Source organism: Sapajus apella, unplaced genomic scaffold (assembly GCF_009761245.1).
Source record: "Sapajus apella isolate SASKATOON/1434 unplaced genomic scaffold, GSC_monkey_1.0 scaffold2, whole genome shotgun sequence".
NCBI lineage: Eukaryota > Metazoa > Chordata > Mammalia > Primates > Cebidae > Sapajus > Sapajus apella.
Genome location: NW_022436942.1, coordinates 15292647 through 15316500, shown reverse-complemented (window position 1 = coordinate 15316500; position 23854 = coordinate 15292647).

Genomic DNA, 23854 nt, shown 5'->3' with positions numbered 1-23854 from the left:
CTACTTGGGAGGCTGAGGCAGGAGAATTGCTTGAATCCAGGAGGCAGAAATTGCAGTGAGCTAAGATTGCACCACTGCATTCCAGCCCGGGTGACAAGAGTGAAAGTCTATCTTAAAAAAAAAAAAAAAAAAAGAAAAGAAAAGAAAAAGAAAAAGAAGTACTTAAGAGAAATAGAAATGGTATCAACGAGGGCCCAGGGCATATTAGAAATCCTATGAAAATGAATTAAAGGACTATTAGAAAAATGTTTACAATTGTTTAGAATATGATAACCAAGCAGAATCTCAGATCACTAAGAGGCACTCATTTATTCAACAAATATTAATTGAAGAACCCCTGTATTCCAGGCATCATTCTAATTTTAGAGATACTTCAGCAATCAAAATAAATACAGATTTACCCATCAGAGCAGTTCTTAATGATGGCATGGAGATACATACACATATACACAGAGACACATATTGCACACACATATATCTATACCCATGTCATATGGTGGTAAATACAATGAAACAAAACAAATCAGAGAAAAGATAAAGTGGTAGGAAGGCGAGTTTATCAAGTAGCGATTTTAAATACCGTGGCAGAGAAAGACCACTGGAAGGTGCCATTTTACAAAGTACCAAAGAAATAAAGACTATTTTTTTCCTTTCTTTTCTGACATCCTCATGAGGAGAAGGAAAATTCACTGAATAATTATTATCATACTTTCATTACTTCACTCAATCTATACTCATCTTGCATTCAGGATCCAATTTTATACTGAATAGAGCTGCAAGAATACTGGTCTTCTCATGGAAATAAACTGCTGCTACCAAACAGTATCATGAATGTCCTCAGCCATAGAAAAGATGACAGATTACCAAACCCTGGTGATTTAGTATGAAAGACACAACTCTTTCATTTATTCCCATTTTACTAAACGTTGTTCCATGCCAGACATTAATGAATTCTGGGAACACAAGAGAAACACAGCTGCCTTTATGGAGCTTGTAGTCCAGAAAGGTCAACCTATGTGATTTGATGGAAACAGTGGAAATAGACATTATTTAAAAAAAAAAAAAAAACAGGACTTAGCGACTGACTGAATTTGGGCAACACTAGAAAGGGATAAGTCAGGAATTAATTTTAGATTGATGTTATCAACAACTGAGGAATCTGAGAAAGTCACATAGTGACACGATTCACCAGAATTAAATCAGGTTTGAAGAATTCTAGAAAAGAGGTAAAGAGGTTTAAAGATGACAATAAATTGAATAAAGACAAAACTGGTATTATCTGGGCTTAACAGAACCTAGTTTCTAAATACAAATTGTATTACTGTTAGCTTTTATTCCCAAGTCTTTTAAATAGAAACAGATAATTTTGCTGCTCTGCTAAAATTCCTCCAGTGAATCCCCATCTTCCTATAAGGCCTCACGTGATTTGCAACCTCTGCCCTCTTTCGGAATCTCTGCAATCATTGCTTCCATCTTCTGTCCCTTCTCAACCTTGATCACTTTTCCTCCACCCAGTGGCCTCTTTATTTGTCCTCGATTAAGCCAAGTAATTCCTATGTCTGCCTGTAAAGAGGGTGCTCCAGATATTGTCATGGATTCCCCGTCACTCTATGCATGTCTCTACTCAGATTAAATCTCACCTGATCAGAGAGGCCCTCATAAACAACCTTACCTAAAATAACACTTACTTTCTCTATCCTTGTTCTAGTTTCTTTTAATTATACAGTTATATACTTATTACAAATATAAGCTCCTTGAGAATAGGGACTTTGTGTACTTTCTTCCCTTATGTAACTTCTATGCGTAGGAGATAGTACACACTTAATTTATACTTTTGAATTGGCTATAGATTTTGTTGTGCACTTCTGCTCATCAGTTTTCTCTTCCTTACAACCCTGACCTTTTAAAATACTAGTGGAAAATATTTAAATAAATTGTTACCAATTCAACTTTCCAGATTAAGCAATACCATTCATTTTCTCTGTAAAGTCTGTTGTCCAGAAAATACTGAAATCTCACAGCTGGTAGACTATTTGCTACCATTCTTATTTACTTCTTCTATTTACAAGTAAATCAATAGCATTGGTTCCCAACCTGTTTCTACCAGTTGGCCTTTTCAATCTCATTATATATAGTAATTTATTATTATGGAAATCAATATGATGCAAGTGTAAAAGAAAAAGTGGTGTTTCTATGAAAACTAATTTAAATACTACAGGAAAATTTAATGAACGTGATTTACATTTAAAGAAATTGCTATTGGATGTCAACTTTCAAAGACTGAGGAGTCATAAATATCCAAATTATTCACTCAGTATGTTTTCTATGTATATTTAAGGCCTTGTTATATTTTAAATATGTTCAAAGTGAAGATCTTAGATATCACCTTATGGGTGGGGTTTACGTCAAAAGGACGATGCTGAATTTCAATCAGTGAAAAAGAAAATGTCTTGGTTTGACATCTAAAGATTGAAAAATATATTTGTATTATATCAATTATCCAGTTTACCTTTATTTTCCCCATAAATTAACTGCCAGAGCTCATCAGGTGAACTAGTTTTTCCTTATCTAACCTATGAATACTCCATATTCTATCCTTCCTTCTTTCATTTCAGCATAGATGAAAATGAAGTTTCATCTTGTGTGTGTGGGCACTGGCTGACTGTACTTCTGTGTTCAAAAAGAATTCTAAAGCTTCCAGTGAGCTAAGAGAGAAAGTATGATTAGTTACCTGTCAAGATCATGAAAAGAGGAATGTGATCTCAGTGCTACACTTTTGCTGTCCTTTACCTGAATACTTCAGGGTTCCCTGCAAGCCCAGTGTCAAGTCCCCCTGTGGTAGCAGCACACAGGTCTTACCCGTCCTGTTCTGCAACTTTCTGTGTCCATCCTTATCCCACTCCACTTTCATTTCATTCCTAGTTTTTATTTATGTTTCCAAATCTGACAGCCTATTTTGGGGTGAACTTAAGGGTTGCATTTAAGGAAAGATAAATGTCATCAAGGCAACACAAATTTGAAGTTGTTGAGGAAGAAAGGGACAAAATGACAGGGTAGGAGCATTTAAAAAGTTAGGAAATACAAAAATGAACATTATAAAGGCCACGCTATAGACAGACCACAAATTTGGCTCCAATAAAATAAAGAACAAACAAAAATCTAGAAAATAAAAAGTCTATTTTTAAAAAGAAGCAAAACTATTTCTTATACCAAAACAATTACTGCCAATATCACCCTGCCTATGTATCTTCTGTTCTCTAGAGGTAAAAGTAACTTTTTTTTATATGTATTTCTTCCTCTGAAATTCCATAGACCTCTTCTGAACAACTCTATTAAGCCCTTGCTCCATGGTAATTATTTGTTTTAATTAGACCATGCATTTGTAGCTCCCTAAAAGAGATGAATAGTCTTTTGTAATGCAAACCCCACCTGTGTTAGTTTGCTAGGGCTACATTATAAAGCACCATAAATTCAGTCACTTGAAACAACAAAAATTTATTGTCTCATGGTTCTGAAGATCAAAAATTTAAAATCAGCAGGGCGTGGTGGCTCATGCCTGTAATCCCAGCACTTTAGAAGGCTGAGGCAGGAGAATCTCTTGAACCTGAGATACAGAGATTGCACTGAGCTAACATCACACCACTGTTCTTCAGCCTGGACAACAAGACAAGACTTTCCCTCAAAGGAAAAAAAAAAAAGAAAGAAAGAAAATACATTTAAAATCAAGGCATCAGGAGGGCCATGCCATACTACTTCTGAAGGTGCTAAGGAAGGATAATTTCCAGACCTGTCTCTTAGCTTCTGGTAGTTCCCAAATTTCTGGCAGCAATATGCACATGGGCATTCTCCCTGTGTGTGGATTTGTGTCCAAATCTTTCATTTTTATAGAGACACCAACCATATAAAGTGGGTCCCTCATTCAAAACACCAATTATTTTGGATTCAGAGGACCCCCTACTTCAGTATGATCTCATCTCAATTTCACTAATTATATCTACAAGAACTCTGTTTTCAAATAAGGTCACATTCTTAGGTGCTGGGGATTAAGATTTTAAGAAATAAATTTGTGGGGATACAATTCAATCCATAACAACAACACAGAGATATACATATAACACAAACACAGTAAATTCATTAGATTAAAAATTGATGAGAAAGGTGAAAAACTGAAAGAAAATATGAATGCTAGCTTTCCCTTTGCCCACCTACTATTTCTATTGTTGCCAATGTTATGGCTCATCTTCTGAAGAGCAAAGGTTCACTTTGCCAGTGCTAATGAATCTAATAAGCTAACTCTGCTAATATATAAATGAACATGTATAGATATTTAAGGATGTTACAACACTGATTTTTATTTCTCAAATGTACTACATCTTTGAGTGGAATAAATACTAATCACTTTTTGTACCAGTCATGAATTTCACTCTATGTAGAATATTTTTTACCTAAATATTGAAAGGATTGTGGTTTTGCATAAAGATTTTCCTAAAACAAACACAACATGCTTGAACGTTTTTTTCAAACATTAAAAAGGACAGCGTCAAAGTACTCTTATACCATTGTCTTCTTAATAAGAAAACAGTTATAACCATGTGAAAATGACAATCTAATGACATGCTGAAATGCTGGAGTGTTCGGGCAGGCATAACCAAATTAAAGTGAAGTTCTACACAATTATTCATCAAACATAGAGCTCATTGCATAGCCAGGTTAAATACATTCCTTGAATTAAACTTTCAGTTACACAGGCATTTATTCATTCACTGGTAATCATAAAACTGTGCTTTGCTTTGTAAGCCATAATGACTAGGTCAGTTTACTATGGCTGCAGTTCTTTTGTCTTAATGTTTTTCTCTACTTCTTAGGGCACTTACATTTTTAATAGTGAATCAGTTCTTACATTCAAGTATGCATTAGCACTGCTTACGTCTTATCTTAAAAATAATGGGTGATTCATCAACAGGACAGGTTTCTTACAAATGACTCATTTATCTCAGCAAGCAGTCTGAATCATAAAAAAATTCAGTGACTTAATATCAGTGATGGCTTAAAAGACACACACACACACAAACACACACACACACACAAACACACACACACACATACACAAACACAAAACTTGCATATACTTCTTGCCAACTATTAAAATATTAAAGCAAGACAAGATGATTTTCTTTGCCTGCTATGAAGAAAATAATTAGTTTTAAGAAAATAAGGTGAGGCAAATAGCCTTATCTTTACATACTGGAATGAATTCTGGTAGTCAATAATACAAGGAGATTATGATGATATATTAATTTTTAATAATGACTCGGTCATTGTGTGTTTTAATGCACAGAAGAGGTATTCCATCTATTTCCGCTTTTTTAAGTACAGAAACAATCTCATCCTGTTTCTCCCAAATTTCTCTTTTTCTGTATTAACATTCTCTTAATCAACCAGCACTAAATCCTGAACTTTATATACCCATTCAATGAGTAAATTACCCAATGATTTCCAACAGAATCTCTGTGTAACTTCTAGTGTCTAGGGATACAAAAGTGAGAGGAGACAATCTGCAAACAAAAGCAATAATAAGACACCATTTCACACCCAAAAGGGGGAAAAACTGAAAGGTAAAAAAATAGGAAGTGTTATGGAGTTGTGCATCAATAGGAACAGCACTGGGAAGGTCTAAATTGATAAAACAATCTTGAAACACAATTTGTACTCCTTATACAGAAAGTTGTAAATTCACATACATATGCTAATTAATTCTGCTTCAGGCATATACCCTGAAAAAACTCATGCATAAATACACAGCTTTAGCGGCAACAATCCATAATGGCCAATACATGGGTTAGCCTTCCAAAGTGTGGGATATTCAATGGAATGGTGGTGAGACATGAGTATGTAAGTGTTATCTATTGTTTCTGTTGTTTTACTTCTTACATATTTATTCTTTTGTAATAATTTAGTTTTAAAAAGAAAAGGATAAATAAGTTCTGATACGGATAAGAATCAATGAAAATCGTAATTTTTTTAAAAAAGCTATTAGTGTACAAAAGAATTAGGACTCCATTCTTGTACAAAGAGAATTTGTAAATAGGACTATAATACTGAGAAACTCAACCATAACACAGTTCAGATAAAACCCATACCAAAACCACAACACCATCCTACACTGTGTGTATAAATCACTCAGTAGCATTAGAATGTAAATGCAGTGTTCAGAGCTACAATTTCTGTTTTAAGATTAATGCTTTTCTTGCTTTGATTCCATCTTCAGTAGGATACAAGATTACAGACCTCTGGACCCAACTGACTGCAATCTTACACAAGCTCAGGCATTTAAGTGTGACTCTGTTAATGAATTAATGAATTTCTTTGTGCTTCAGTTTGTCCATGTGTAAAATTAGACTAATAATGGGATCTTATAATTTGTGAATATTAAATAAAGTAATATATGTAAAGTGCTTTAAAAAGTATCTGGAACATAGTTTTTTTTTTTTTTTTTTCCAATCTTTATTTCATTTTGGATAGTTTCCATTGTGGTATCTCCAAATTTACTAATCTTTTATTCTTCAAAGTCTAATTGTTACTAATCACTTCCAAAGTATTTTTAAATTTCATACATTCTAGCTTTCACCTCTAGAAGTTTGATATTGGCTTCTGTTATATCTTTCTTAATATAGTAAATCTTTCCTCCAACTTCTTGACTATATGGAATATTAAACTATGCTAATTTCTGCACTTATCAATATTGTCATCAGTGTCACTTCTGCTTCTGTTTCAATGACTGACTTTTTCTCCTCAATATGGGTTGTATTTCCCTACTTCTTTTCATACCTGGTAACATTTGACTGAATTTTCATATCTTGGATCTGGAATTTTTGTATTTCTATAAATATTCTTAAGGTATTTCCTAGGACATGATTACGTGACATAGAAACCGTTTCATCCTTTCTAGACTTTTTAAAACTTTTGTTAAATTAGAAAAGTTTTTGATGTAGGGTTACTTTTACTCCACTACACAGGCAATACCATTGTGAGTACTCTATGTGATTCACTTTGAATTTCAACATTTTATACTCTGGCTGGTGTTCACACAAACCACTGCTGGCCTTATGTGAGCTATAGCTATTGTTCCTGCTACTCCTTTTAGGTGGTTCTCTCGCTGGTCTTGTGTAATATCCTCACACACAAGGCTAATCAGAGCTTGAATGAGGAGTCTTGGAAGATGTTAGAAAATCTGTGAAGTGACTATGTTTTGCATCTTTCCCTCCCTCTCTACCTAAAACACTGTACTCTTCTGTGTGGATTCTAACTGCCTTGCCATTCCTGGGCTGTCAGCTCAGTTTCAACCCAGGGAGACTGCCAATATAAAAAAGCTGCTTCGTCTATTTTTCCCAATTTTATAGTTGTTTCAGGTGGAAGGATAAATCTTGTCACTTTCCTCCATCATGGCCAGCAACAGAAGTTATGTAATCTATTATTAATGAAGACGCTTTTATCTGAATCTTAGCCCTCAGTGTGCTACATAGCACAAAGTAAGTGTGGATATGGGCATGTAGGTATGTGCAATGCAATTACATTCAGCTGGGACAGTAGGCATTATTGCTTGCAGCATGCCTTTCAGCAACCTTGTTCAGTGGAGTTTTGTTGAATTTTTCCCACCTAGTCCAAAAATGTTCTCATATAATCACTCCATGCTTCTCCCAGTCTTTCTTTCTCTCATCTGATTCTTTCCCTTCTACATCTGTGAAACAATAAAAATAATTACCTCCTAATTATTTTGCATGATGATTTACTTTTTTTTTTTTTTTTTTTGTAGATTTTGTTTCTCAGCCTTCACTCAGACTTTCTAGACCTTACAAAGGCAGTTTCCTATCCAGGTAAAATGATTGGGCCAGGCGTTAAAAAAATAAATGTAGTGGTTAAGTACTCAAGTTATAGAATCAGGTTGTTTTCAACTCTAACCTCTTCTACCACTTACAATCTAAATGACTTTTATCAGGCTACTTTCTGATGAATCAGTTTTACTATGATGGTTAATTTTGTCAACTTGGTTATGGTAACCAGCTGTTTGATCAAATACCAGTCTGCATGTTTCTGTGAAGGTTTTTTTTTTTTTTTTTTTTTTTTTTTTTAGTTTTGATCAACATTTAAACCAGTAGATTCCCAGTAAAACACATTACCTTCCATAATGTGGTTGGGCCTCATCCAATCACTTATCAGTCAATAATTTATCAGCCCCTGAGAAAAAGACTGAGGTCCCCTGAGAAAGAAGGCTACAACTGCATCAGAGAATGCAACGCTTTCCTGGGTTTCCAGTCTACTAACCTGCCAGCCTGCTCTGAACATTTCAGACTTGTCAGGCTTCCAAGTGACATGAACTAATTCCTTAAAATCCCTCTCTCTCACATATATATATTAGATGCACACAAACACACATACCTTCTACTGGTTCTGTTTCTCTGAGGAACCCTAATACACCATCAAAAACAAAAATAATCATGCACCATACTCTAAAGAGTTGTTTAGAGAACAGAATACAATACTGTATTTTAAATGTTTTGCACAATAATGTACTTTAAATGTCTGACATATAAAAACTGTTCAGTAAGTATGACCCATATATAAGTAATTCTAACAACAAATCTTCAAGGTAGTTAATTATTAAATCTATTTTGGAAATCAGAAAAAATAAATCCCAGAAACATTAAGTGACTTCCCTACAACTTAACAACCACTAAGTAGCAGAACCTGAATGTGACTTCACCTGTCCTTGAATGCTCAAAAATGCTGTTACTAATTCCCATTATGAATATACTCTACTAACAACTACAAGCAGAAATAATATTATTCTTAAAGCAATGAAAATATAAACGAGGCCACCATAGCACTGTGATGCTAACAAATAACTTTTTTATGCCACCAATCCAGGTTTAAGGCCTGTAGGCTTCCTGGAAGTCTAGAAAGGTGCATAATGATAGAATAGTTCCAACTTGTTACAATGGCTAAAATCAGGGAAACTGACAATAACAATTGTTGATGAAGATGGGAAGCAACTGGAACACTCAGACCCTGCTAATGGAAATGTAAATTTAATACATCTATTCCACAGAGAAGCTTGTCAATTTTTTATCAAGGTAAATATATATTTACCATGAAATCCAGCAATTCCACCGCTAGGTATTTATCCAAAACAAAGAAAAATTTATGTCTAAAAATAAGTTGTATGAAAATATTCACAGTAGTTTTATTTTATAATATCCCTAAAAAGATCTCAAACATCATCCTTATACCAAAATCTGGCAGAGGCACAACTAAAAAAGAAAATTTCAGGCCAATATCCATGACAAACATTGATGCAAAAATCCCCAATAAAATACAGGCAAACTGAAACCAACAGTATGTCAGAAAGCTAGCTTATCCATCATGATCAAGTTGACTTCATCCCTGGGATGCAAGTCTCGTTACATATGCAATTTTATAAACGTAATACAGCACATAAACAAAACCAAAGACAAAAAACACATGATTATCTCCATAGATGCAGAGAAGGCCTTTGACAAAATTCAACAGCCTTTTATGCTAAAAACTCTCAATAAACTAGGTATCAATGGAATGTATCTCAAAATAATAAGACTTATGTATGACAAACCCACAGACAATATCATACTAAATGAGCAAAAACTGGAAGCATTCCCTTTGAAAACTGGCACAAGACAAAGATGCCCTCTCTCACCATTCCTATTAACCATAGTATTGGAAGTTCTGGCCTGGGCAATCAGACAAGAAAAAGAAATGAAGGGCATTCACTTAGAAAAAGAGGAAGTCAAATTGTCTCTATTTGCAGATGAAATGATTGTATATTTAGAAGACCACATCATCTCAGCCCCAAATCTCCTTAAGCTGATAAGCAACTTCAGCAAAGTCTCAGGATACAAAATCACTGTTCAAAAATTACAACCATTCCCATACACCAGTAAGAGACAAACAGAGACTCAAATCATGAGTGAACTCCCATTCACAATTACTACAAAGAGAATAAAATACCTAGGAATACATCTAACAGGGGATGTGAAGGACTTCTTCAAGGATAACTACAAACCAATGCTCAAGGAAATAAGAGAGGACACAAACAAATGGAAACACATTCCATGCTCACTGTTAGAAAGACTCTATATCGTGAAAATGGCAATACTGCCCAAAGTAATTTATAGATTCAATGCTATCCCCATCAAACTACCATTGACTTTATTCACAGAATTGGAAAAAAAAAAAACACCTTAGACTTCATATGGAACCAAAAAAGAGCTCATATAGCCAAGATAATCCTAAGCAGAAACAAACAAACAAATCTGAAGGCATCACACTATCTGACTTCAAACTATACTACAAGGTTACCGTAATCAAAACAACATGGTACTGGTACCAAAACAGAGATATAGACCAATGGAACAAAAACAGAGGCCTCAGAAATAATGCCACACATCTACAACCATCTGATCTTTGACAAACCTCACAAAAGCAAGCAATGGGGAAAGGATTCCCTATTTAATAAATGGTGTTGGGAAAACTGGCTAGCCATATGCAGAAAGCTGTAACTGGATCCCTTGCTTACATCTTATACAAAAATTAATTCCAGATGGATTAAAGATCTAAACATAAGATCTAACACCATAAAAAACCTAGAAGAAAACCTAGGCAATACCATTCAGGACATAGGCATGGGCAAGGACTTCATGACTAAAACATCAAAAGCAATGGCAACAAAAGTCAAAACAGGCAAATGGGATCTAATTAAACTTAAGTGCTTCTGCACAGCAAAAGAAACTGTCACTAGAGTGAACCAACAACCAACAGAATGAGAAAAAAAAAAAAATTGCAATCTACCCATCTGACAAAGGGCTAATATCTAGAATCTAAAAAGAACTAAAACAGATTTACAAGAAAAAAAAAAAAACATCAAAAAGTGTGCAAAGGATATAAACAGGCACTTCTCAAAAGAAGACATTTATAAAGCTCATCATCATTGGTCATTAGAGAAATGCAAATCAAAATCACACTGAGAAACCACCTCGTGCCAGTTGTAATGGTGATAAATAAAGTATCAGGAGACAACAGATGTGGGGGAGGATATGCAGAAATAGGAATGCTTTTACACTGTTGGTGGGAGTGTAAATTAGTTCAACCATTGTGGAAGACAGTGTGGCAATTCCTCAAAGATCTAGAACTAGAAATACCATTTGATCTGGCAATCTCACTACTGGGTATACACTCAAAGGATTGTAAATCATTGTTATAAAGACATGTGCACATGTTTACTGTGGCACTGTTTACAATAGCAAAGACTTGGAACCAACCCAAATGCCCATCAATTATAGACTGGATAAAGAATATGTGGCAAATACACACCATGGAATACTATGCAGCCATAAAAAAGGATGAGTTCATGTCCTTTGCAGGGCCATGGATAAAGCTGGAAACCATCATTCTCAGCAAACTGACACAACAACAGAAAACCAAACACCATAGGTTCTTACTCATAAGTGAGTGTTAAACAATGAGAACACATAAACACAGAAAGGAGAGCATCACACACTGGAGCCTGTCTGGGGGTGGGGGACTACGGGAGGGAAAGCAGGGGTTGGGGGATAGGGGAGGGACAGCATTAGGAGAAATACCTAATGTAGTTGACTGGGTGATGGATGCAGCAAACCACCATGGCACGTGTATGCCTATGTAACAAACATGCATGTTTTGCACATGTAGCCCAGAACTTAAAGTATTTTTTTAAAAAAAAGAAACACCAAGATAAAATATGAAGAAAATAATAACCAAATAAACCAAAAAAAAAATCTCAAATGTCTATCCACATGTGAACAAATAAACAATGTGTAATATACTTATGCAATGGAATCCTATTCAGCCATAATAAAGAAAAAAAATTTATACATGCCTTAACAAGGATAAACTTCAAATTTCAAATTAAATACGCTTACATAAAGAAACAAGACATGCAAAAGCATGCAGATGATACATGTATTAGCCTGCTTGGGCTGCCATAACAAAATTGCCGACTGGGTGGCTTAAACAGCAGAAGTTAATTTTCTCACAGTTGTGGAGGCTACAAGTCCAAGACCAAGGTGTCAGCAAGTTTGGTTTCTCTTGAAGCCTCTCTCCGGCTTTCAGGTGGCCACTTTCTTGCTGTGTCCTCACAGGTCCTTTTCTGTATACATATATCCCTGGTGTCTCTCTTTCTTCTTATAAGGACACCAGTCATATTGGATTAGGGTCCCAACTTATGATTTTATTTAAGCTTATTTAGCTCCTTAAAGACCTTTTTCACCACATACAGTCACACTGGGGATAAGGGCTTCAACACAGGAATTTGGTGGGGGGGATACAATTCATTCCATAACAGTATGATTCCCTTTCAATGAAGCTCTAAAGTAGACAAAATGAATCTATGGTATAGAACTTAGACTGGTAGTCTATACAGTGGAGAGTGTGAGGGCAAACGGACCCAAGGGAACTTTCTATATCTTGATTTTGGAAAGGATTAAATGGGTATATATATTTTCCTAACTTCAAACTACGGATGTAACATGTGTTTGTTTTATTAACGTTAACTATCTCCACAAAGTCAATTTTTTAAAAGGAAAATGTAATTAGCAAAATTTTCTATAAAGACCACCTACATATTTATTAGACATACCACTTAAACACTTTTTTTCACTCAGCACCACTTAAAAATAGTTTGTGTCCTCAGAGACTTTAAATTTGTTATTTCTCTTTGCCTAAAAGCATATATCCCAAAATTGCAACATGATCCAGTCACTTTTCTGAGATTCCTGTGGAATATCACCTTTAAAAAGGCACCTTTCAGGACATCTGTCTAACACAGTTTAACAATTTTTGGCTCTCCAGTACTCTCTAATGCTTGATTTTTCATTATAGCTTGTTTTATTGACACTTCACATATGATACATGTATTTGTTGTTTTTAATTGTCTTCTTTTCCGTGATATTCAACAAGGCAGGGACTATGTTTCATTCACCTCTTTATTCTCGGTGCCCAGAACAGTCTCAATAAATATTTATTGAGGGAGCAGAGCAGATCTCAATAAATATTAGCTGACCAATTGTTAGCAAGCAAGAATACAGTGGCAAAATTAACTACATGGTGGTCGACAAGCAAAGTCTAGTATGGTTGCTGCTACTGCAAGTCTAGCTCAGGTTAAAACTGGAGGTAATGGAGTTAAAATTATAGAAGAAGTGAGAGCTGTTCTCAACTCCGGCTGCGAATCTGAACTACCTGGAAAACTTTTTTTTTTTTTTTTTTTTGAGACGGAGTTTCACTCATGTTACCCAGGCTGGAGTGCAATGGCGCAATCTCAGCTCACTGCAACCTCCGCCTCCTGGGTTCAGGCAATTCTACTGCCTCAGCCTCCTGAGTAGCTGGGATTACAGGCACGCATCACCATGCCCAGCTAATGTTTTGTATTTTTAGTAGAGACGGGGTTTCACCATGTTGACCAGGATGGTCTCGATCTCTTGACCTCGTGATCCACCCGCCTCGGCCTCCCAAAGTGCTGGGATTACAGGCTTGAGCCACCGCGCCCGGCCTGGAAAACTTTTAAGTAAAAATACTGCTACTATCCAGGCCCTACCACCAGAAAATCTAAAATAATTGGTCTGGAGTTGGGCCAAGATATTAATTTTTAAAACTCTTGAGATGATCTTAATGCCTGGCAAAGAATGGGAACGACTGATGCAAAAGAACAATTCACCCCTATTCTTTGTCTTTTGCTGAAGCATCTCTTTGATATCCTCACAGGCCAAAAACTATGACCAATTTTCTGGCTTCAAAAATCAGTTCTCCTTAGCAAAGAACAGGGTAGACTTATGATTCTAGTCATTTACATTAGCAGCACATGTATGTGAGTGTGTTTGTAAATGTGTGTATCTGAGTGTGTGTCTTTAAGTACATGTTTGGGGTAGGGAAGAGACAATATGCACATGACCTAAGCATTTAAAACATGTGTTGGGGCTTGTTCAGATAGGCTCATGGTTGGATAATTTAATAATTTATCTACGTGCCATGAGACTTTTTGGATTACTATGGTTTAAGATCCTTCGTTTTAAGTATTATAAGAAAAAAACTCTTGACCAATAGCCTCTTCTTTTACAGGTATAACTCTAACGTCAAGTGCCAGATATGGGGGTAGCATCAGGTCTAGACTGTAGGTTGCAGAGTGTGCAAGAATGTTTTAAGATAATCTTGGGATCAAAAAGCAATCAAATAGTTGAAAACAAATTTCAACTTGAGGCTGGGCTGAGAAGATAAAACCAGGCTTAACATGCTAACATATAGTAAAGAGACAGTCAATAATATCAGCACGTGGGTTTGAAAAGGAAGATGAGAAACCGAAGGTACAGAGATTCCCCAAGTGCTATGATGCGGGCAAGTATCTTACCTGTAGCTTTATTTGTGTGTGGAGGTAGACTTCTATTATCCCCACATTTTACTCGGCCAATTTAGATAGCTTTGAAACGAAAAGAATAAAAACTAAACAAAATAGAAAAAAAAAATCGAATTACTTTGTCTATGTACTGCCATACATGTTTGGAGCTAATTTTTTATTTCACTGGGCAGACTCTTCTAGCCTAACTCTATTCTTTGTTATTTATTATTTAGAAACAGTGTAGATCTCAGAACATTGCCAACAGAGTCTCACTCTAATGAATTAAAGAAATGAGTTGCTTATATTATGTCAGAATGATTTTAAAATTAAGTAGAAAATTGGCTGCAAATTAAGAATCATTTTTCATATATTTACATAGAAAAACTTACATTTTCAAAGTATATATATATATATATATATATATATATATATATATGTGGGAATAGTTCATCAAAATACCAAGAATATACTATACTCTTGGAAATTGGACTATGTCCTTTTAGAAGGAAAAACAAAAATACCAATTTGAAAGTATTGTGTTTTAAGGCAAGCGATAAACAAATACACGAAGTAATCATAAAATATGAACAATATTTATGTTAAATATCAGAAAAGTAAAAACAGGAAGTATAATAATAAACAGTATGAAAATAAGAAAACTAGATGTGAAAATAAGATTTCAAACAAAATAAATGTATTACTTTAAATGGATCTAACACCCCCTGGTATTCAAAACCATTTAAAAATGTAGTCATTTTTTAAAACAGTGACTTTACATTAAGAAATTACAGATATCACCTAATAAATGATCAATTGAAGCTTTCAGTGAACTACTCTAATTACAACCACATTCTATTCAATCCCCATACTAGTCAGGGTCCACACAGGAGACAGAAGCCCTATAGTAATATAAACACAGAGGGATTAACAGGAATAAGTGTAAACTACTGATAGGACATTAGCTACTCCAGGAGATAAAATGAAATTCTAAAGACTATGGTAGAGCTGAAAAAAAATTTCACAAAATTGGAAAAGGGTCCCTTCCCAAGACTGTGGTATAGACTTTGATGGAGAAGGTGAGGCTGAAGCACACTAGAGGTAAGAGATACTCACTGCATCGTGCTGAGCCAGAGATAGTCCACTGTCAGTGAGCTGAGACGGGCAGGCAGGTAACTACATGATCATGTCAGAGAAATTCACTGAGATGCTGCCCATGGCAGAAAGCTGCTGTTGAACTCACTAGAGAGTTGGTTGGACTCTAAGAGAACTCACTGGAAGCTGCTGGATATAGGGTGGAAGGGATATGGAGTGAGAAGATGCTGCCGAACCCATCAGAATGCTGTGTAAGGCGCCCATGGAATGCTTGCCACATTGGGTTGGGGAAAAGGGTGCTAAGATACAGAAAAGATGCCTGAGTAGGATGCTAGTGAGGAAACCAGATACAGCGCTCCAGGGACCTGTAGGGCAAGTGCCTCAGAGATACTGTATCCCCTGGGCACTTTGCATACCTGTCTGCACCACAGGAGCCAGTAGGAAGAGAAGCACAGCACAAAGAGGAAGAGAATTCCCTCCCTCCTGCTACATCCTTCCTACACTTCTACTGGCAAAATTTAACACTGAAACAACTGGTAAGGAAGAAATATCACAAGCAGGGCAACAAAACATAAATTTAGAGCTGAAAGGCAAAAAAAAAAAAAAAATGATAACTGACACATCCCCAATTTTAAATACTGTTCACATCAAACTTTTAGTTGTTTGAAGTTCTCTTTTTGAAGAACTGATTGTTCTGTTATTGTGAGTTGGTCAAGATCAGGACCAATTTTGATGTTTGTTACAAAATGAACTATATCTAATAACTTACTTCTCTTTCAAGATCAGTTTCTAGTAAATTAAAATGCAAAAACATCAGTAGCCTTCCAAAAACAACAGTGGCTATTATCTGATGATGGTTAATATTTCTTGGATACCTTAAAGCTAAAAGCATATATTGAGTATTTCCACTGTAAGCATCAATACATTATTAAGGAGTAAATTTAATAATACTAATAAGTTATTTCTCAACCAAAACTAATTCTAAAAAGCTAGGTTGTAGCAAACTATTCACTTTCATTTTAATAAATCTTACGTGCAGTTAAACATGAAACTCTTTTTAAAAAGAACAAAGCAGGAACAAAACAGTACGGTACTCATACCAAAACAGAGATACAGACCAATGGAACAGAACAGAGGCCTTGGAGGCAATTCCGCATATCTACAACCATCTGATCTTTGACAAACCTCACAGAAACAAGCAATGGGGAAAGGATTCCCTGTTTAATAAATGGTGTTGGGAAAACTAACTAGCCATGTGCAGAAAACAGAAACTGGACCCCTTCCTAAACCCTACACTAAAATTAACACCAGATGGATTAAAGACCTAAACGTAAGACCTAACACCATAAAAACCCTAGAAGAAAACTTAGGCAAAACCATTCAGGACATAGGCATAGGCAAGGACTTCATGACTAAAACACCAAAAGCAATGGCAACAAAAGCCAAAACAGACCATTGGGATCTAATTAAACTCCAGAGCTTCTGTACAGCAAAAGAAACAATCATTAGAGTGAACCAGCAACCAACAGAATAGAGTAAATTTTTACAATCTACCCACCTGACAAAAGACTAATGTCCAGAATCTACAAAGAACTAAAACAGATTTACAAGAAAACAAACAAAACCATTCAAAAGTAGGCAAAGGACATGAACAGACACTTTTCAAAAGAAGACATATATGAGGCCAACAAACTTATGAAAAAATGCTCATCATCACTGGTCATTAGAGAAATGCAAATCAAAACCACATTGAGATACCATCTCACACCAATTAGAATGCCAATCATTAAAAAGTCTGGAGACAACAGATGGTGGAGAGGATGTGGAGAAATAGGAACACTTTTACACTGTTGGTGGGAGTGTAAATTAGTTCAGCCATTGTGGAAGACAATGTGGGGATTCCTCAAGGACATAGAAATAAAAATTCCATTTGATCCAGCAATCTCATTACTGAGTATATATCCAAAGGATTATAAATCATTCTATTATAAAGACACATGCACACGTATGTTCATTGCGGCACTGTTTACAATTGGAACCAACCCAAATGCCCATCGATGATAGACTGGACAGGGAAAATGTGGCACATATAAACCATGGAATACTACCAGCCATAAAAAACAATGAGTTCGTGTCCTTTGTAGGGACATGGATGAACCTGAAAACCATCATTCTCATCAAACTGACGCAAGAACAGAAAATCAAACACTGCATGTTCTCACTGATAGGCAGGTGTTGAACAATGAGAACACATGGACACAAGGAGGGGAGTATCACACACTGGGGTCTGTTGGGGGGACTAAGGGAGGGACAATGAGGGGTAGGAAGGTTGGGGAGGGAAAGCATCAGGAGAAATGCCAGATACAGGTGACAGGGGGATGGAGGCAGCAAACCACATTGCCATGTATGTACCTATGCAACAATCCTGAATGATCTGCACATGTACTCCAGCACCTAAAGTACAATAAGAAATATATTTAAAAATAAAAACCATGCCTTTACCCATCCAAAATATTTGGAGAAGTGTCCTTAAAGTAGTAGAATAATTTATCCCTCTAAAAAAAAAAAAAAAAAAAAAAACTGAATCAAATAATGTTTAAAGCAAAACCAGCTGCTCTGCTAACATTTTTGTGATAAATTTTTGATGCAAATGCTGTTTATTTGGAGTATTGAATGACTGAAGAGAGAAATGCTTTCTGGAAGTCTCTGACACTACTTAAGTCTGAATAGCTAGCTATACAGAAATACAGACCATCATCACGGCTCTCCCAGAGCCAGATGATTGAAAGCAAACAATCTGTAGGTCACAATAAAGAGCCAACCTTCATAGTAATCTTTCCATTAAACTCAATTTAACACCTTCTTATTACTCATCAAGCACATCTGAACAAATGAAACTCCTGACAGCATTTGTTTACAATTGGCCCGTTTTGATAAAAGAGAATTATTTCTTTGCTCAGTATTTGAGAGGATAATGGAATCTATAATGGCCCGAAGTACTGTAGTCTATCTTATTTATAGAGAAGGTCTAACATAAATATGTACATAAAGTAGTGTAAAACATATAGATCGTTTGTTTGCATTCACTGTTCTTTCATTTTGTTTGGCTCTGTATGGCATGTGAACAAACCAGAAAAATAGTGAGTGCTTGAATATACTGCAAATAGAACCTTGAATATTTATAGAGTAACCCTCACAAAATGCAAAGTACATTCAAATAAGCTTTCTAATATGTACTGTAATTTCAGTTATCATGGGATTCAGGTTTCTACTAATGGTACAAATGCTAAGAGGCCAAACAAGCAGGGGAAAGGACAGATCCCCTCTGCTTAGAGACCCCATGAAGCAACATGCTTCGCTATGACACCAGCCATCAGAAAGAAACTGCCCCAGTTGCCTGTAATCTGGCTCAATGTAATGCCTATAATGTACACAATGTAAAGTTAGACCCATTAATTTTGAGGTCAGGCCATTCATATATTTTTTCAGTGGGTGTGTCAAACTTCTGTTAGTTGCACATACAACAAGGGAATGACATAATGACTCTTGAATGTGTTCAGCTATCTTAGGGCACCACTGATGCATGTGTGCTTGTTTCAAAGAAACACTTGCTACTGTATTCACTGAGAAATATTTTCTATCAAACACACTATATAAAAATCTCTGATAGTACTTCCACTAGGAAGTTTGCTTGGCAAAAGGATAAAAATGTGAACCAGTGTAGGTTAACTTGGGATTGGAATTCTGACCCTCCTGAGATACTTATTCTCCATTTACAAAGTCCAAGGTACTTCTTTGCCATTATAGATACTGTCTTCTAAATGCCACACAAAACGCAAATTCTAGTGAATGCTCAAATCCCAACCAATCACAATTAATTAACTGAATTTCTGTGAAGCAGTGTGACCTAAATGATATGGGAATTATGACATCCCAAGGCAGAGGTGAATGATGGAAAGACTCTCTCCAAACCCAGTGAAAACTGTCATTTCACTTAGCTGATCCTATTTACAATGTGGAAGCTCTGGAAGTCATTGTCAAGACCAATCACCTCAAACTTTCTGAAAACTCTGACATTCTCACACTGATTATATGACCATCAGAATAAAGTGGAAAGGCAAGCCACTCTTGGCTACTCAGGACCTAGTTTATGAATTAATTAGGCCCTGCCTAGAAGCCTCACTCATCTCTCCTCAGTTGTTATATTATATTTAAAACACTCTTCCTCGATAAAACTAATTGTGGTTTGAACTCTTTCAAAAACTTGCCTATACATTTTATCATTATCCCCATACCAGCCTCAGTCACACAAACAACAGATAACACAGTAAAAAGGTGGCTACAATTAGAGGTAGATAAACCTAACAAAATGATACCAATGGTGATGAAGTCCATTTCTATTTTTTTCTTCCCAGCATGTACCCTTCTCATCCATATGCTGTGCTCCTCTCCTCATGTGCCTTTCCTAGATTTCATTAATAGTAACAAGTGATCGTCATATACTGTATCATCCGGGAAAAGCTGCCCTCCCAAGAGCACTGGAATGCCTTTCCAAATGCACAGCCAATTCAGAGGTAGATTCTGAAATCATGGATACTATTCTTCAGTATATGGAACATGCATTAAATCAGAGACCCATCAATACGGTTTGGATTTGTTTCCTGCACAAATCTCATATTGAATTGTAATGACCAATTTTGGAAGTGGGGCCCGGTAGGAAGTGAGTGGATCATGGGGGTGGATTTCCCCCTTTGGCAATGATACCATAATAGTGTTCTCATGAGATACGGTTGTAACCGGACTCCGTGGCTCACACCTGTAACCCCAGCACTTTGGGAGACCGAGGAAGGCAAATAACGAGGTCCGGAGATCGAGGCCATCCTGATCAGCATAGTGAAACCCCGTCTCTACTAAAATACAAAAAATTAGCCAGGTGTGGTGGCACACACCTATAGTCCCAGCTACTCAGGAGACTGAGGCAGGGAAATCGCTTGAACCCTGGAGGTGGAGGTTGCAGTGAGCCAACATGGCACTACGGCACTCCAGCCTGGTGACAGAGTAAGACTCCGTCTCAAAAAAGAAAAAAAGAAAAAAAAAAAAAAGAAGAAGATATGGCTATTTGAAAGTGTGTAGCACCTTCCCCCACTTTTTGCTCCAGCCATGTAAGATGGGCCTGCTTCCCCTTCACCTTCTGCCATGATGGTAACTTGCCTGAGATCTCCCTAGAAACTGAGCAGATGCCAGCATTATGTCCCCTGTACAGACTGCAGAACTGCAACCCTATTAAAACTTTTTTTTTTTTAAATAAACTAACTGGTCTCATGAATTTCTTTATAGCAATGTGAGAGCAGACTACTACACCTATATTTAGCATTATTCCCCAATAAGAAGAAAACAGAATCTTGCTGTCACCTGATGCCAGGTTGGAGTGCAGTGGTGCAATCTTGGCTCACTGCAACCTCTGCCTCCCGGATTCAAGCAATTCTCCTGCCTCAGCCTCCCGAGTAGCTGGGACTACAGGCACGTGCCACCATGCCCAGCTAATTTTTGTATTTTTTTAGTAGAGACTGGGTTTCACCATGTTGTCCAGGATGGTCTCGATCTCTTGACCTCATGATCCCCCTGCCTCATCCTCCCAAAGTGCTGGGATTACAGGCGTGAGCAGGCTTACCATTCTTACAACTCTAGGCTGTGTAAGATTGGAAAGCCTGGTTTCCAAAATGGGTACAGTCTTGCCAAAGGACACAGTAAGGGTCTCATTTAGTCATGGTGGCTACCAAGATACTTTGTACTCCTTATGTACAGGAATCAACATGAAAGAAGATGAGTTAGCTTCTCTTGGAGGGCAGTTTACCCTAATTATTAAGAGGACATTGGTTTTATACAGTGGAGGCAGGAAGAAAAATGAGCAGAACACAAGTGATCCAATTGGATGTTTCTCATTATTTTCTTCTTCCATTGTAAATGTTAATGCAGCAACGGTAACCTGAAAATAGTATGAAGCTCTGTGAAGAAGTCTCTGAAACTCCCTTCACCCATCAAGATAGTAAATCAGAAGCCATAACATGTCCCAAAGGAACTACAGGTATTAATGCCACCATCAATGGTGTAAAAGATTCAGGGATGGTGATTCCCATCATAGCTTCAATCGTAGACTTTCAGGACCCAACAAAAACTAAGTAAATAATGGCAGATGAGCTCCATAAGTTTTTCTAGGTAGTAGCCCCATTCACAGCCACTATGCCAAATGAGCAATCTTCACTAGAACAAAATAATAAGGCACTTTGTAATAGATATGCAACAATCGATCTGGTAAATATACTCTTCTAAATCTTTATCAATAAGAGGATAAAATACAGTTCTTTGTAATTACATAGGAAAGCATATTTACTGTCTTGCCCCATGTCCATATTCATTCTATTCCTCTGTCACAATACATTTCTTAATTGTCTTGATATGACACTGAATATCATGCTGTTTGCAAATGGATGACATTATGTTAACAGGGATCTGGTAAGCATACATGGAATCACTCTAGGCATCTTAATAAAATACATGTATGTTAAAAAGTAAGAGATATATCTCAAATATATGCAAGGGCATGTGTGTGTGTGTGTGTGTATACGTGTGTTTGTATACATACATCTATTATTTATATCTATGTAACAAGTACATACCACATAACCATATATTTATTACCACATTAGTGGTATATTCAGGGTTTCACTAACATGAAGTATATAAAGATATTTTCTCCAAGGGAAAAAACAAAAAAACTCAGTTTGTATAAACTGCAACAAAGATAAAGGCACTTGGTAGTCTCCTTGAATTTTGGAGGCAGTATACACCACACCTGGAATAGTGCCCTATCCCATTTTTCAGGTGACCTAAAGACCTGCAAATTTTGAGTGGGGCCTAGAGAAAAAGAAGGCTTTTCCACAGGTTCAGTCTCTGCTGCCTGCTGCCCTGGTATTTGGGCAATATATGCAGCAGATTTGATAGTCTAATGTCAGCCATAGTAGGTGAGGATGCTGTGGAGTTTCTGAAAAGCATGAATACAAAAGTTTCATAACATACTCCTAAAATTTTGAAGAAAGATATAACCTTCTCTCCCAAAGAACCACTCACTGTTTAAAAAACAGTTTCAGTATCAGGATGATGTTGGTCTCATAAAATGAATTGGGAAGGATTCCCTCTTTTTGGATTGTTTGGAATAGTTTCAGAAGGAATGGTACCAGCTCCTCTTTGTATGTCTGGTAGAATTCGGCTGTGAACCCATGTGGACCTGGGCTTTTTTGGTTGGTAGGCTATTAATTCCTGCCTCAACTTCACCCCTTGTTATTAGTCTATTCAGGGTTTTGACTTCTTCCTGGTTTAGGCTTGGGGGGATGCAAGTGTCCAAGAATTTATCCATTTCTTCCAGGTTTACTAGTTTATGTGCATAGAGTTATTTGTAATAATCTCGGATGATGGTTTGTATTTCTGTGGAATCTGTGGTGATATCTCCTTTATTGTTTTTTACTGCATCTATTTGATTATTCTCTCTTTTCCTTTGTATTAAACTGGCTAGTGGTCTATTTTGTTAATCTTTTTGAAAAACCAGCTCCTGGATTTATTGATTTTTTTGAGGGGTTTTTGGTGTCTCTATCTCCTTCAGTTCTGCTCATCCTGATACCAAACCCTGGCAGAGACTCAACAAGAAAATAAAACTTCAGGCCAATATCCATGATGAACATAGATGCAAAAATGTTCAATGAAATACTGGCAAATCAATTGAACAACACATCAAAAAGCTTATCCATCACGATCAAGTAGGCTTCATCCTGGGGATGCAAGGCTGGTTCAGCATACCCAAGACTATAAATGTAATTCACCACATAAACAGAACCAAAGACAAAAACCACATGATTATCTCAATAGATACAGAGAAGGCCTTTGACAAAATTCAACAGCCTTTTATGCTATAAACTCTCAATAAACTACGTATCAATGGAATGCATCTCAAAATAATAGAAGCTATTTATGACAAACCCACAGCCAATATCATCCTGAATGGCAAAAACTGGAAGCATTCCCTTTGAAATCTGGCACTAGCTGAGGATGCCCTCTTTTACCTCTCCCATTCAATATAATATTGGAAGTTCTAGCCAGAACAATCAGTCAAGAAAAAGAAATAAAGGGTATTCAATTAAGAAAGGTGGAAGTCAAATTGTGTCTATTTGCAGATGGCATGATTGTATATTTAGAAGACCCCATTGTCTCAGCACAAAATCTCCTGAAACTGATAAGCAACTTCAGCAAAGTTTC